The sequence below is a fragment of the Limulus polyphemus genome, unplaced genomic scaffold (genome assembly GCF_000517525.1).
Source record: "Limulus polyphemus unplaced genomic scaffold, Limulus_polyphemus-2.1.2 Scaffold551, whole genome shotgun sequence".
Lineage (NCBI taxonomy): Eukaryota > Metazoa > Arthropoda > Merostomata > Xiphosura > Limulidae > Limulus > Limulus polyphemus.
The window spans coordinates 403053-420583 of record NW_013666161.1 but is presented as its reverse complement, the minus strand read 5'-3'; the positions used below and the strand labels follow the sequence as shown (position 1 = coordinate 420583).

At 34.2% G+C, this 17531-nt stretch overlaps 1 protein-coding gene across 3 annotated transcripts in view; it reads left to right on the top strand.

Moving 5' to 3' along the window:
- The first annotated feature begins 2159 nt into the window (after window positions 1–2159).
- LOC106459043 (putative fatty acyl-CoA reductase CG5065) overlaps window positions 2160–17531 on the top strand; it is a 122958-nt gene continuing 107586 nt past the window's right edge. Inside the window, exons 1-2 of one of the 3 annotated variants that reach the window (XM_013918617.2) lie at window positions 2160–2208; window positions 11036–11155. The gene's annotated coding sequence lies outside the window, so the exon portion shown is untranslated. The remainder of the gene's footprint in view (window positions 2209–11035; window positions 11156–17531) is intronic. The other 2 variants (XM_013918619.2, XM_013918618.2) reach the window with 2 other exon arrangements.

Here is a 17531-nt window from a genome sequence, read left to right as displayed (position 1 = left end):
CCATTGCATCCTGCACAGTAGAGGGGTGTGCTTACTTTACTTGTATCTTTAGTTGTGGACTGTCCAAGACATCTACAATCTGATCCCTCAGCAACAACATGTCTGCTGACAACTGCCCAAGTATTTCCAGTGGTTGTCCCTTCAAGCTCGTTGCCAGATATACTGCTTTCTACTCCTCTGTCCATCCATTCCTTTCTGCCAGTAGCTCAAATTGTGCTCTATATGCTTCTCACGGTGCCTTCCCATTGAATTCCTATGGCTTCCTTCGTACTGGATCACCCCTATTGCTGACATTCATATCTGGGATGTGACTTCTAACAGGACTGAAGATATCTGCATTAGGGTTTAGCTGCGGGGTCTGGAAGGGGCTTGCCATTGTCTGGGGCTGATTAAGTCGATGGTTAATGTATCCTCCTTGTGTAATATACAAAAAATCATCCTTTAATGTATTTAATTCGCTTTGAAATTTACTAATGTTTTCCATTTGTACTTCTTGCCACTGTTGTTGACTTTCCTGTAGTTGCTGCTGACTTTCTTCCCGTTTCCTTTCTTGTTCCAGTTGCCACTGCTGTGATCTCTCTTCTTGTTTATTTTCTTTCTTCTCCAGGCACTGCTGTAGTCTCTCTTGTTTATTTTGGTGTTCGAGCTGCCACTGTTGCAGGTTTTCTTTCCATTGCTGTTGTCTCTCTTCTTGTTTCTTTTCTTTTTCCTCCAACAACTGCTGTAATTTCTCTTCTTGTTTCTCTTCTTGTTTCTTTTCTTTTTCCTCCAACAACTGCTGTAATCTCTCTTCTTGTTTCTTTTTTTTTCATCCAACAACTGCTGTAATCTCTCTTCTTGTTTCTTTTCTCGTTCTTCTTGTTTCTTTTGCTGTTCTTGTACTGCTGCCATCAAATCTGCTAAGCTGTAGTTTGATTTGCCACTTCTCGTTTCCATCTTCTTTTTTTTTTCGTCCCACTCTCTGACACCAGTTTGTTACGTCTCTGGTCGTTAGTTAATTTTCCATAAAAATTCTTTCCGAAGAAACTTTACCGACACAAGTCCTTTCTTAAGTAAAACTGGTTTATTGTTTCTGAATACAACTTTGCAATACACTTAATTTCCACAGTCGCGCTATAACAAACGCTATAATTCACAACGAACGACACACGCGCTAGACACAACAGTACGTCTCTATCTCTGTCTGCAGTTCAATTACATTACATTGTTGCTGTCACTTCTTACCAGTCTTATATATACAAGAATATCGCACATCTAGTAATCTCTCGAGGCTTCAGGAAGGGACGTGAACGTTCGAGAATATGACGTGTTATTAGCGTCACGTGACCCCCGCTGTGGTAACAATATTTTGGTTATGATTTTATGGTTAATATAAAAAGGGTGGTAATTCTTATTTCGCATTAACACATATTGGTTGGAAGTATAAATAATCATGAAAAACAAATGGCACACAACAAACTGAAACCACTTTTTGATTTTGCAATATACGTGGAAATATCTAAGAAGGTTTTATTTAATAGAAAATTAAGTCAAACATTTTTCTTAAAGGGTGGTGATCGAATCTTGAAAGACGACCCTTTTTGAGAATTTCCTCTTAGACTGATTTTTTTTTCAATTATTACAATTTCACACGGTAGAAATAGTTTATATAGTTATAGGATTCGTTTTATTAATTGACTAATATTATACGAAAATCAGGGTTGCCAGATTTCGGTCAGAAAATAAGAAACCCAGACTTTGGAATCCAGCCCAATCTTTCCCATGCTTCATTCTCGGTCACGTGAACAATGAATAATCTTAATTGAGTCATTTGTTATTATGTGTTTAGGTTTTGCTTAGCTGAAGAGATAATATTTAATTGGCTATGCATTTTCTGTCAGCTTTTCAATTTTCCTTATAATCAACCAAGATTAAAAACAAGTTCAAAATATAACAAAAAGTGACCGTGAGAAAGTACTAGCACAATTCTGCGGTTTTTATGCGGAACTAACAACCCTGACGAAAATGATATTTATCTGGATATCTTATAAGATAATATACAATTTCTTGCATCAGTAAGTAATGTTGAAATAATGAGACGCGTTTCAAAAATGAATATAAAATTATTGATTATGTTGTTGTGATAAGGGCCCACAGCGACCTCTATAGGAGAAAATTAGAGCGTTGGGCAGGGTTTGTCTAAGCCGGATACAGAAGATAACGGGACCGGTAAGTAACGTTAAATGACCTTGAAATTTATTAAAAAGAACGTATTTGACCTTTGTTGTACGAAAACCTGTTTTAAAATGTTACCGAAACGTAGCCCAGCGGGAATTTCGAAAAGAAATGTGAATTTCAAGTGTGTTTTTTTGTTTTTTAGAGATACGTCTTACGAAGCGGCAACGCTGCAGTGTAACTTACACTGTAAGGTTTATTCTTCTAGCACTACTAAGTAGTAGATACCGGGTTCTGTAACAAACTTTGATTTTAGTTGGACTATGTTACTTTTATCAATGTAACATAAAATTATGTATCTTACATACACTGATACAGCGTAGGTTATTAACTTTAAACTTAATTAAATATTAATTATTACTTTTGCTAAAGTATTAACTAATATGTTATGGGGCATTTACCTAAAGGCTAAACATGTAACAACAAATGATTAAACCAGGTAAACTGAGCGCTTAAATTAAAGTATTAAATAAAACTAGCGTAGTTAAATATCAATGTATTATCGGTGTTAACAAAAAGTAGCCAGAACATAAGACATAAGAGTACATATATCACGTGTGTGTGTGTGTGTAGTAAAATACGATTACTCTTCAACTGTAAAGAGTTGGAATGACAAATGCAGAAAGAAATGAATAGTAACAAGTTCTTAGGCATAAGGTGAAAAAGTTAATTGTATAATTTTACATATTTGTTTCTTTCTGTAGATAGGTTAGACTAAGAATAAGACTGCATGTGTAATTTGACTAGGTAATCTCAATAAAGGGTAAATTTTCAAACTTAATTTATACGACTTTGTTGTTAGTTTTAATACTTTGCTTTTAGTATCAATCCCTGACCTTATGTTTATTTAAGTTATTGTGGCCTGCATTTGTAATAGTGTATATTATACCTATTTGTTAACTCAGAAATTCTGTAAACCTTGGAGAGTTGGATATTAAAAAAATAGAATAAATAAATAAAGTGTTCTATTTTATACATTCACACCTACTCTGAAAGTGTAATATATTACACACTTTAAAGCCATGGATGCGTTATAAGAGTGATGGTCAAATCCCACTATTCGGTCTGGCAAGAGTAGCTCATGAGTTGGCGGTAGGTGATGTTGACTATCAGCCTTCCTTCTAAAATTTAGATTATCACTTCAGAATTAGGGGCGGCTAGTGTAGATAGCCCTATTGTGTGCAGTTCAACAACAACAACGAAAAAGATACAAATATATCTAAAATTTTCTGATAAAAAACACATTGATTGCTTTTTTTTCACTTTTAATTTTTTCATTGAGAATTCAATGACGAGGTTTGGTGTAGAATGAAAGGTCTCATATGCAGCGACTTACGGGAGATAAAAGATAGATTTGAAATCCATTTTTACACGCCTCTGATTTTGAATCTTCAATGGGCAAGTTATGAAGAACGCAGAAAAACATCTGCAATTAACGCAATGTTTATCACAAATTTAGGCCTATTGGTTTCTAATGTTTCGTGAACTTTCGGCATTTAAACAGCAATTTTTAAATTATTATACTGCATATATAAAGAGCATTTCTGAGAATATTTGTCTCTCATCGCCCAACCAAAATGACGAGTTCTAGTAATGTACGAAAGGCCTCGTTTACAGTGACTTGTCGAAGAGAGAAGATAAACCTGAAATGTTAATTTTATACGACTCTCATTTTGATTCCACAATGGACAAGTTATGAGGAATGTGGGAAAACTTCTGCAGTTAACGTGTTTTTATTATATAGATTGTTTGTTTTGGAATTTCGCGCAAAGCTTCACGAGGGCTATCTGCGCTAGCCGTCCCTAATTTAGCATTGTAAGACTAGAGGGAAGGCAGCTAGTCATCACCACCCACCGCCAACTCTTAGGCTACTTTTTTACCAACGAATAGTGGGATTGAACGTCACATTATAACGCCCCCACGGCTGAAGGGCGAGCATGTTTGGTGGGATGCGGATTCGAACCCGCGACCCTCAGATTGTGAATCGAGCGCCTTATCCACCTGGCCATGCCGGGCACATTATATAGATAGGCCTGTGGTTTCTACATTTCTACTACTGCTAGTGCATTGCCAGCTTTCGGGATTTAAACCACAACTTCTAAACATTAAATGTTTATACGTTATTAGTTTGGGGATCGTTAATCATATTAAGTTAATATTTAACTAATAAGTAAAATTTAAAATAATTTGTCAATGTAAAAATTGAATGTAAAAGGGAAATTTTTTCACCGTTTAGGTAGAATGTATATGAATTACTCATGGAAATGGATAAAATATGTTAAAGGTAATTATCTGATTAAAGTTACGTTGACTTTAATAAAAATTAATATAAATTTTGGTCTATTATAACGGTTTTACTTGTTATAATTTAGTTACAAACTACTCTAAGGAAACAAAATAGGTATTCCTAGTCGTTCAAAAATATAAAATGAAGCTAGAAAACCAGAAGCATTTAATTTATCCTGTAAATATAAATTCTTAATTTATCAAACTTTTTTCCAGTCTAAAAAAATGATGAATGTTTGCTGAATATTGTTACTTTTGATGTTTTTATTTCACTGATTGGTAAATCGTTTTTATTATAAAATAATATAATACTTGCTGATGTCAACAATTTACCAGATGATTTTTGATTCATTTGCTAAATTCGCATGTTTTAAACAGGCATTTTCTCTGAAAGCGGCTGAAAGCCGCCTAAGGGTTCATCTGTTTTAACCACTCGCGCCACTATACAGTGGTGTGTTTTCTGTTAGTCAGTAGACACTAAAATGACGCTTAATGTTGCAATTCGTAATCTCGTGACGTCAATAAAACGTGCGCATGCCATGGATCATGAGAAAGATTATGCACTGTGTAGGCTACAACATAGCATGACATATGAACTTCAAAAGCAAGAAACACAAATATATGTTACTCTTAATTTTGGTTTTATTTACTCTTGAAAAGAACACTTTCGGGAACCCTGCGGAAGTACATCTAGTAATAAATATATTTTAAATAAGTTAACCTATCATAACTGATGGATAATAGTTTTCCAACATCTGTTTAACAGTAAGTGGAAGACAAGAAAAAAAAAAAGAAGAAGAAGAAGAAAAAAGAAACACTGGCAAGTTTAGTGTGTATTTAAACTTTATTTAATGCTAGTCAGTTTATTACACAGGCTTGTCTTCATTAACTTACAAGTTTCCATTCTGGTCATTATAGGCAGTTTGCTTTTGTTCAGAAGAATTCAGTAATCACAGACTTACTATCTGGTAAAACTCTTTTAATTAATGGCATCCATCAACTTAATTAGTGTCTTATGGTTAGTTAAGTATAATGTGCATTCTTATGACCGCATTTTTACGAATAAATCAAATGTCTTTGCCAAATTATACATTATTAAAATTTGAATTAATGTAGAAACGGTAATTTGTTTTATCAAATAAACTTCAGAATCCTAACAAAGTCACCGATAGCGCAGTTAATGTTTTCTAAGATTCTTAAACTAACCTAATCCGTTTGTTTTTATTTTGAAAATTTGTGATTTATAAAATAGGCCTACAGGGAATCGAACTCTGTTCGTTAATTTCAGAAGACTAATAATAAAATGATTAGGTTAACTATTACTTTAATTACATTAATAAGATAATTGTTATTAAAAATAAATATACATAGGATACTATAAGCACGAACAGATATCATCAAAAACATACAGTACTGGCATGAACCAGTCATCATGAGGAAAATTATTAATACTGTTTTTTGCTTTTTGATATTGTATGTTTCTTAAAAATTTATTCTTGCATATAATATCGTAGGTATGTGGACTTTTAATTAAATTCAGCATAAAGTTTTTATAATTTTCAAGGAAATTGTTGATCTAGTTGGTTTAGTACCAGATCACAGTCGCGGCGATTTGAGTTTGGATCACGATAACCTTTCGTCACTTTTTCATATAAAAACATTTATTAACTTACCTTAAAAGTTAAACAATAAAATATAGTACTATAATGTTTTTCTTTAAAACCGGTTTCGCAGTTTTAGTTGATACTCTTCAGTTAGTTTATTGCTCGTAAATGATAACATTTGAACACTTGTTTGTGTAAAGGATGTTAAGTTTTCCTAAACAACCATATAAGGTTATAATTGGTAAGATTCTTCTTTGGACTCTTGAGTTACCTGTGGTTCTTGATTTTCTATTGTGCTAATAATGTTTTTAACTACGCTAAAATTAAGAAATTTTCAATCGCAATGAAAGTGATTCATTTATCTCACATTTTGTTTTCACAAACTCTTGATTTTTGAAAAACTATTATTTACTGGACAATTTCTTGTCAAAGAGTAATTTTGCTTATGTGAAATGTATTTGCACAAGTTGAATAACAAATACCATGTAAAAGTTAACTGAAATCGGTAGCTTTCAGAGATTTCAGTGTCATTAGCCAGAGTTGTATGTTCTTAATGACACGCTGCCCTTCTTAAACTGTGGTTATTACATTATTTTATCATTATCATCCAAAATTAACAACATTAAATAAGTAGATTTGTCTTTAAGATATGTACAATTATTTACTCTCTTTAATTGTTATGAAAATACGAAATATATGTAACAGAATATTGCAACTAAGTGTTTGTTTGTTTTGTAATTAAGCACAAAACTACACAATGGGCTGTCTGTGCTCTGCCCATCACGGATATCGAAACCCGAATTCTAGCGTTGTAAGTCCGCAAACATACCGCTGTGCCACTGGAGGGCGCCCCTAGGTGTAAGCTAAAGTGGTTTTGTAATGATGATTGGTATCAAAAGATGCCGCCACGGGCAAGTATATCACAAAGTTTGCGACTTGTGTGCAATAATACTAGATAGCCACATTTTAGATATTTTTTTTGTTGAGATTCTTGTTTGTATGAAACTGAAGTTTTATACAAATGATAAGAAACTTAGAACAGTTAATGGTCGGTAACATATGGAATCATATGGAAGATAGCAAATACAGAACCTTAAGAATTTATTCTTGAGGATCATTTAGAGAAGTATCATAAAAATTGAATTTAATAAATTATAATAAAAGGAAGTATGTTGTTTTTATACTTTCACGTTTTAAATCGGGTTTCATGTGATGGAATAACCATTTTTAATGTTATTTAATAGGATAATGTGGCTCCACGTGATAGAGTATTTATTTGTTTGGTTGTTTCTCGGATATTCGCACAAAGCTACTCAATAGCTATTTGCGCCAACGTCCCTAATTTTGATCTAATAGAGTATAGGGAAAGCAGCTGGTCAAAATCACTTACCCTCAACTCTTTGGCTATACTTGTGTGGCCATGTGATCAGAATTTTGTTTTCGGTAAGGGGACGCAAAGGATGAACCTATAGATATACAGCCCTGCATGCTAACCTCTGGGCCACGGTTACCTCGATAGATTGCCTTTTGAGATTGATTTGTAAGCTGGAAACTTGCACTATTGGCAGGAATGTTCTAGAGGGGCTAGAAAATTGGCATGTTATTATTAAATAGAGAATGATCACGAATGGACAACATTTTTACTGGAAAAGTATTCCGACACAATCTGTTTATGTTCTATATGTTAGTGGTTAAAACATCAGTTTTAATATTATGGTTCCTAAATAAATCTAAATTTGATCTTGATACTGAAAATGCAGCTCAACAATGGTTTGGGCAAACTCAGAGGGTGGAATTAGACTTGGAAGATGTACAATTATCAACGTTAGGGATATGGATGTGAAGATGGAACATTGTGCTGTGTGTGTATGGGTGTCGTGTTAATTGTAAGCAGAATGCTTGGATGTAATTAGAAAAATGTATATTTGTGGATAAAGAGGAATTATTTATGGTATTTAAAGCCGTCCTATTTCACGTTTCTCTGTTCATTGACGCTTCTTGGTAATTTGGGTAAGAAAATTACATGCTGACGGAAATGTGCTGAGAAGGATAACCTAAGTAATTTTGTTGGCTAAATTAAGTAGAAGCCGAGAAGGTAGAATGAAACATTCGGCTTGAATTGGACTGGAAAATAGAGTATAATTAAGGTTAATATGATTCGTGGGTAAACGTTGTCAAATATGTTAAGATTAGGAGGCAAAGAAGATTTTAATGCAGAATATATTTTGAACCTAGTTGCCCAGATCATCATGAGGATCAAACGAGAAGGAAGGTTTTACATATATTTTGAACCTAGTTGCCCAGATCATCATGAGGATCAAACTAGAAGGAAGGTTTTACATATATTTTGAACCTAGTTGTCCAGATCATCATGAGGATCAAACGAAAAGGAAGGTTTTACATATATTTTGAACCTAGTTGCCCAGATCATCATGAGGATCAAACGAAAAGGGAGGTTTTACATATAATTCGAACCTAACTCTCCAGATCATCATGAGGATCAAACGAGAAGGAATTTGCATTTACTTTGAACCTAACTGTCCAGATCATTATGATGGCCAAACGAGAAGGAATGTTTGTATGTACTTCGAAACTAACTGTCCAAATCATCATGAGGATCAAACTAGAAGGATGTCTGCATGCACTTTGAACGTAACAGCTCGGGTAATTATTACGACCAAACGAGAAAAGAAATATTCAGAATCATGGCAAGTTTTCGAAAAACAAACAGTTTTTTAACTCTCTCGGTACTCAAAATATCACTTGTTCAGAGTTTAACATAAATATTCAATTTACCTGTGTGTGTTTTTGGATAAGTTTTAAGATTTTGGTTTCAAGAAGTTAGCATTTTCAACCTGAAGAGCCACTTATAAGCTAAACTAAACAACCAAATCAGAGACTTCAAGACTCGAGTATAACCATCCTTAACTCTGAAATGTTGATCAGAGGGCAGACAACCTGTTATCAGCAATCGCTATCGTCAACGCCTAGCGGGATTGACTGTCACTTTTATAACGCTTGTCACAGCTGAAAGTGAGGATTATTATTTTCAGCGGCACACCTTATAACACGCAGCCTTGAATGTTAACGACTAGACCACGTTCGGCCAGTTTTTATTTCAGACCTAGAGGTAGTTATATATTTCTGTTCGGTTATGAACATAAAAAAAACAAAAAAACATCAAACATTTTAGGAGGCAAATAACATGTTAATTTATCAGTGTGAACAAATCGGTGCCACGTTTAATTGTTATATAACCGTTATTCTTTTATTTGATTTTACTCTGTAACTTTAGTTCGATAATACTTGCAGTGATGGAAATACTAATGTTACCACGTATGACACTAGATATAGTGAATTGTGGGATTAATTTCTATACTTTCAATGTGGATTCACACATTACACCCTGCACAGTTAACTGCACTATATAGAATTTATGAGTATCTTTATGTCTCCGCAGAGAGACGTACTGTTTTTTCTATTGTTTCTTCTTCTTTCTGCTTCTTCTTCCAAACACTTTATAATCGACCACCATTCCTGCATTTTTCGGCGGATTGACTTAGCCCTTTTTGAGGATATCATTTGGTCAAACAACCCCAAAATGTATATTTTTGGCTCCTGTGCAGTTATATTTTCAGGAATCAAAATTAAAATTGGAATAAAATATAATTTTTTATCCACTCAACACATTGAAATACAAAAACAAAACAAAAAAACATTTACCCATTCTGAGTCTTTTTAGGGGAGCCAGAGCTCACAAAAAAGCATAATTTGGGGATTTTTGATCAATTAATCGGCCGTATTTTGACCACTTTACAAGAGATTTGGTACAAACATACTTTTCTACAAGCAACACATATTGGAAAACGAAAACGTTGGACTTGCCCATTTTAGTAATTAAATGGGAGTCAAGGTGCCACAAAATGTATAAATGTATGGGTTTTTTTTACAATTACTCTGCCTCATATCGACCAATTTACATTGGACTTGGTACAATGATACTTTTCTTTTTTAAGGTCCCAAACACAGATATAGACAATTTTGGAATTTTTGTCTTTTGCTCAATTTTTCAGCGAGGAAAGCACAATTTGGGGGTTTTCGTGAATTATTCATGTGTATGTCAACCAATTAACATGGGATTTAGTACAAAGATACCTTTTGTAGATCCCAAGCAATGACATTGACAGTTTACTATTTTTCGGATGTCAAAATTGGTCATTTTGGGATTGCGTGGCGGAGACACGTTGCAGTCGCCCGCGAATGTTAGCCTTTTTAACTTACCCTCTTTTGATATAGATTATACTAATATCGACGTGTATAATTCTTTAAGGTACTGTAATGCAAGTAGTTAGTTCACTGTTATTATGAAAGGACGATTTCAGTTACATTAGCTATTTTTAAAGATCGTTACTTAGGATGGAGTAACTAGAGATATGTTTCTCAGGAGAATATAAAAATACAAATTTATAAATACATTTTCCTATCTTCAGCACTTTTACGATAACTTTTTTTTTTTTTGCTGTTTTCAAACAATTTTGTCCACGTGGCGCATGTAAGTACGTTGTTAGTAACTAAACTCCGAATTAGTGTTGTTGATTTAAAAATATTGTGTTGAATTGCATTTTGGCACAACGTCTGAAGGATTCATGTCTCGCATATTGCACAGTTTACTTTATATGTATATATACTCACACCCATACGCCCAGCCACGTGTATGCCGCATGTGTATGTATTTAAATATCACCGATTAATGGAAAGCTTCAATTACACTACACATTATGATGCATACGTATAAACTCACACAGTAGACTTATTGATTACGATTCCCTTGAATCGCATGAATTGTAGATGATAGGTACGTATTTTTATTTATATTTTGCTCTTTCTTACTATTTAAGAATTGAAAGTAAATTTTATTTCTTTAAAACCAGGTTGAACGCTGCAATCTTCAACACAGGGTAAACGTCTTGTTAACAGTAAAAGAGAACACATTACGTCTGTTGCGTTCTGATCTAAAGAGAACACATCACGTCTGTTGCGTTCTGATCTAGGTAAGTTTCAGAAATTAAATTGAAGCAATAAAACCACCCATCATGTTTTAAGATATTCTTTAGTTTTCGTCTTAATATTGTTAGCGGCGTGTGTTGTTCGCTGGAAATTGATCAAGCTACTTCAGCACTGAAAACAGATTACTGACGTGCGTGTTTTATCGAGGAAAAAATCATCAATTTCCTTGCGTAATCAGAACGATTCTTTTTCTTCGAGAAAGAAAAATAAAGATCCAGTAACATGTGTTAAATTTCTATAAAAATTTGCAATAAAGAGCTTTGAAGAAAATATCAAACTAATTATCATGAAAGCTTGATAATTACAATTATTAATATTCTTGGGTTTCCAGACCTTTACGTTTTAGACACATTTAGATGTTATTTCGCTGAGAATCGTTAAAAACCTGTACATTGGTTGATATCTGTTGATAATATTTATATAATATGTTGAATATCTTTCAAAAACATTACATTTTGACTGACTGCTGACATTGTTTGAAAATTATGGGCTTTAAGATTGTATATATATTGGCGAAAAAAAAGTATTTAACATTATATGTACAATCATTAAACAGATGGTTCGCTGTATAATATCGAATAATGAATTCGACGAAATGTCGTAACATTATTCACATACCTAGATTAATTTAGGTTACTATATGGTGAAGTAAAACGGATTTATAACCCCATAAAGAGTTTAACGATTCTTTGAAGCCTTTACTGTTTGATTCGCCAAAGTTAACGGTTGAATACTGTTACATGGAAAATCGTTTAAATCCTTTACATTTTTTACAAATTTAAATTTAAATATTGCGTTGAGGAACTTTTAAAAGCTTTACCCCGCTAATATCGTTTTATTGTTGTTGCGTTCAAAATATTTTGACATTTTTAGTAGATTACTTTAGGCAAAGTATTCATGATCAGTATACTTGAATGGCCGACAACTGCCTGTTGTAAAATACAAATGTAGATGACGAAGTTTCTAAAGTCTTCCGTCTTCAGTTGCCACTCTTTCCAGTATACTCATCATATATTCACATTTTTTGACACCACTGCTTAAGATATTTAATTGCCTTTCTGTTAATCAATACTGTAAACTTATTTGTTTGTGTAGCTTTGCGCTTAACAACAAACAATGTTGTGATTATAATTAATAATTAAAAAGAACGTTATTATTTACACAATTAAAACGGCTTCAATAAAATGTTAATTGTGTAAGTAGTAATATACGTTCTTTTTAATTATTTATTATAATTTGAAATATTACACAAGTGCCGGTAATTTATATTTATCTTTGTTGTGCTCATCACGGGTATCGAAACCTGGATTTTAGCATTATAACACTTCAGACTCTGAGACACTAGAGGGGCGGGGCTAGTGTAAACTTTTCCCGTAACTTATTTATTTGTCACAGCTTTGGCTTATATTTTTAGCTACGTTACCCTCTGCCCTACATACCTTAACTTCAGGGGTTGGTTGTACGGATGAGGCCAAAGTGGCTGTCACTGTAAGGTGGGGCTTTTTAAATAGTCGGTTCTGTGGGTATTCTGGGAAGGTGTATCTTCAGAAACACAGGTTACCCCGAAATGAATCATATCCAGCTAGACCTCATTCATCTTAACAATACATTTTAAATAGTTTCTTCACTATAATCTTAGACGCTTCAGGGTGACATATTTTTAAGTATATAAGATATAACAAAACTACTTACACGATTTAAAGCAGAGTCTAGTAAGGTATACAGTTTAAAGCAGCTTCCAGTCACGTAGTTATATGTTTACTGTTAAAGAAGTTTGTAGTATCGTACTTATGTAGCTTATAGTAGCTCCCACTTTCTATTTTTTAAAGCAGCTTCCAAAATTTCAGTTATTTATATAACAGTTTCTGGTATTATAATGTCGTTTAAAGCAGCTATTGCCATGGTTACCTGCACAGTTTAAAATAATTTTAATATGTTAGTTACAAGCTTCGTAGTTATTTATCTAAAGCACATTTCAGTATTTTAATTAGTTATGTAGCTAGAAGTATTTTCGTATGCTGCTGGTATAATCGAAATACTATACATAATATTTTTAGACAAAGCCTTGGTTGTTGAAACTTAAAACTTTTTCTTTTCACTGTTCGCCGTTGAGATTAATAATATTTTAATTTCATGTTAACCGTGATTGCCTAAAAGCTGTATTTATCATATTTACCAAGAACAGATTTAATTTATAAATGTTATGTATTTCTACGGTCTATCAGGCCGGGCGTTGCCTTCTAGTTAGCGAGCCAGGCTGTGGATCCATGAAATTCAATTATTTGATTAGAGTAGCCGAAGAGTTGGCGGTGGGTGCTGTTTACAAGCTGCCTTCTCTCTAGCCTATCAGTTAAAAAAAGGGCCCGGCATGGCCAGGTGGTTGGGGCGCTTGACTCGCGATCTGAGGGTCGCGGGTTTGATTCCCCGTCCCACCAAACATGCTCGCCCTTTCAGCCGTGGGGGTGTTATAATGTGACGGTCAATCCCACTATTTGTTGGTCAAATAATAGCCCAAGAGTTAGCGGTGGGTGGTGATGACTAGCTGCCTTCCCTCTAGTCTTTCACTGCTAAATTAGGGACGGCTAGTGCAGATAGCTCTCGTGTAGCTTTGCGCGAAATTCCAAAACAAGCAAGCAAGCAAACAAGCAAGCAGATAGCCCTCGTGTAGCTTTGCACAAAATTCAAACCAAACAGTTCCAAATTAGGTACGGCTAGAGCAGATTGATAGCCCTCGTGTAACTGTGCGCGAATATCCGAAACAAATAGATAATCCACAGCTTAAGAAGATATGACGTGCACCCACACATACGCCTTTTACATGTGTATGATGGGTAGCATTATGAGAGTTCACACACACACCTTATTACATGTCTATGATGGGTAGCATTATGAGAGTTCACACACACACCTTATTACATGTCTATGATGGGTGTAGCATTATGAGAGTTCACACACACACCTTATTACGTGTCTATGATGGGAAGTATGAGAGTTATGTTTCCTTTTTGCTTTGAAAAATAATTTAGTTTTAGAATTTAGACCATCACGTGCGTGACCAGGTGTTGCAGTTTTTTGTAATTTAGTTTTAGAATTTAGACCATCACGTGCGTGACCAGGTGTTGCAGCTGTTATTCTAGTATCCCAGTATTCTCTCACTGATATATTAGATAATCTTAGTCTGCTAAATAGGGAAACAAACAAACAAGAATAAAATTGTTCATTACACAAACATCTGTTACGTTTCCACACATTAAGAACTAAGCATTTTTCAGTTTTGTGCAAATGATCAAATTTCAACAATAGACACATACTTGTGATTCAGTCCAATAGTGTTCCATAAAACGTTTTTTTTTTTTACTTTTACATTAATTGAAACTTTAAATTATTAATGTTGATGTTCTACCTTTAAGAAGATAATATATTTATAGATGCCAATCTTTTGCACATCTTTTGGATGGTTGTTACTTTGGATAAATAATTAATAAATTATCTTATACTTCTTGCTTTGTATTAACTTTTAATCAACTTAACATTTATGTCCACATAGCATTTTATATTAAACACACCTTTATATAGACAATGAGTTACCAGAGCTTTCTTGCAATTTTCCAGTTTCTTTTGCTTTGAACCAAAGGCCCCCTGTGTGGGTAGCAACGTGTGGCAAAGAATAAAATGCTTAAAATAATCAGAGTAATTGGTTAAATAATTATTCTTTTAACAGTCAATTTCAAGTTTGTTCGTTTAAGTGCAAAGTTTCACATTAAGCTAGCTGCTCAGTTTTCACTGCAGGGATGGACCACCGGATTTTAGCGTTATTAGCCTTTCAAACTTAACGACGAGCCGGGGGGGGGGGTTCAGCTGTGTAGCAAAACATTATCTCACAGTAACAATGGGAAATTGTAGCCTGTTTGCACTAACTTAATCACGGAGGGAGGGGAAAATAGGAGGTAGACTCCCTCTACCTCCGGATGGTTCCAAAGATATACGTTATTTTCCATTTATAGTTCACATTCAATGATAATAAAAAAAAAGACGTAGAGTTTACAGTTATTTTATTGAGATGGCAAATACTTCTTTGTCGTTCCTTCTCTCCTTTCTTTACTTCTATCAGACTGACTACCGAGCAAGGCCTATAGTTAACGCAACAAATGCAAAACCGAGGATTCATGGTTCGCGAACCGTTGCCGCAAAATGCGCTCTGCATTTTGGGAACTTCATAACAGTGACAGTCAAATACCAGTATTAGATCAAAAAGAGTAGCCCAAGAATTGGCGGTGGGTGTTATGACTAGCTTCTTACACTTTATTCTATCAGTTCAAAACTTGGGACTGCTATGCACAGTGGCCTGGTGGTTAGGACACGCGACTCGCAATCTGCGGGTTGTGGAATTGAAACCCGTCACCTAATATGCTCGCCCTTTCAGCCGTTGGGGTATTATAATGTGACTGTTAATCCACTGTTCATTGGTAAAGCGTAGTCCAAGAGTTGGCGGGTGATGGTGTTGACTAGCTACCTTTCCTCTAGTCTATCGTTTCAAAATTAGACACGGCTAGCGGAGCTAGTCCTCGAATAGCTGTGCGCAAATTGCAACAAAAACCAACAAGCAAGATATACGCATATATATATCCCTTGTGTAGCTTTGCACTAAATTCGAAAGCAAACAAACCACCAAGATGGTATTTCATTCAGACAATATATACATAACTGAAATTTGAAATGGCATATAACGTGACGTTTATCGAAAAAAGAAGGAAAGAGTGCGCACACAACGTTAACTCGGTATTATCAATGTAAAAGAAAGTAATCTTACCCCATTTTTAGATAAATTCGAGGTAATATGCCATTTAAAATTGTAGCTATTCTAGTAATCTTGTTGAGATTACTTTTAGACACTAAATATTCTGGGGTGTCTGAAAATTAGTGCACTTTTTACGTAAAGCTATGCCTAAGAGTTACTATTAAAAATGGCGATTTAAGGAAAACTTCTGCCATTTTTGCGGTTCTAAGAAGGAAGAAAGCAGTTTTGACCAGTTAATTTTCCCAACAACATACAGTGTGTCGCAGTAAAAAATGTTACCAACGTGTAGCAAGATAACTTTGCCACGTGTATATCTGCCATTTCTATCTAATGTCGTAAAATCAGTCATGTACACTGGTAACGTAACACATATGATACCTTCAAATAATTAATAAAACGACTTCAGTATTAAGTTTCAGTATTAAGATAGTTTTGTTATACATTTCAATTTTATCTAAAATTTAACTCTCCCTCCCTCTCTCTCTCTATATATATATATATTCAGATCAATATTCAAGACAAATGAAATGTTTACACCATCCCTCGTAGGATTAAGCGCTTCAGTAGTTTAGCTGTAATTCAACCATTTATTTTTGAGTAAATTCGGACGATATTAGTGTCGAATAGTGCTAGAACATAAGGACTTGAGCTTGTAGAATATATAGCTTTTTTTTCTGCGAAAACTCGGTATAAATGATCTGACTTTTTTTTTATAAACGATGTATGTGTTGTTCTCACTTCGTTAGTTATTTCCTTCACGTGAAAGTATATCATTGCATGTGTTTGAAAGAACCTATAGCCTGTTTCAGAAAATGTGTACTGACCTTTGCTTTACTAACTCAAACTGTTTGAACAAAGTCTTTCATTTTTTTAATCAAGTAAATTTTCTCGTTATCAACCATTGCAATTTACATGGAACTATATTGTGATTGACTGAACCTTTAGTTTGTTTTAGAAAACTATGAATGGCATGATATTATTTATTTGTCAAGCCTTTCGCAACACACTACATGGTCTCTCTTAATTAACCATTTCCTTCACATGGAAGTGTATTATGATTATAGTTTGCCTCATAAAACTTTGGTTGATTTGTCTGTATTGCTTTGTGTGACTGTTTAAAATGCATTTTTCAAATTATTGTATAAATAGGCACTAATAATGAATGAGGGTCCCCACCCCTCCCACATTTAGTAGTAAAAAATATCTTACTTTCATACTTGGTTGCTTATTTTTTAATATTTTACACATCTTCAGTGTCATCAACAGCCCTTGCATTAATAAATATTTGGGGCATTCGAGAACCCACGGCGTTAATATACATATATATATATTTATGTATGCATATAATTAGTTTTTTATTTTGTTTTAAATACTTGTTATGATTACCACAAATGAATGAACATACCAATTATTAGAAAACCAGATGATCTGACCTAATGACTCTGTGAGTTTTTAATGTGAATCGTTTTTTAAGACAAAAGTATTGTTACGACAGCGGAAGTCACGCGACTCTGGGAGCATGCGCGCTGGAGTTTCTAGAAGGATCATGAATTATCGAGGAA